Source organism: Symphodus melops (genome assembly GCF_947650265.1).
Source record: "Symphodus melops genome assembly, contig: SUPER_20_unloc_2, whole genome shotgun sequence".
Classification (NCBI taxonomy): domain Eukaryota; kingdom Metazoa; phylum Chordata; class Actinopteri; order Labriformes; family Labridae; genus Symphodus; species Symphodus melops.
Window position 1 is genome coordinate 92,283 of NW_027636786.1, and position 218 is coordinate 92,500.

Below are 218 nucleotides of genomic sequence, written 5' to 3' on the forward strand. Positions count from 1 at the left end.
GTTAAACTCTTTGTTGTTGTGTTTGATTCACTTCAGTAACAAATATTTGTTTGAACCACAGCGAAGATAAAACCCGACACAGCAGCCTTGCTTAAAAATGTGTAAATGTAACTATGGTGGCCCTGAAGGTCAACTGTATAAAGACAATTCAATAAATGCAAAAAAATAAAAAATAAATAAAACAAAACTTTATAATGCATCAAATATATTGAACCATT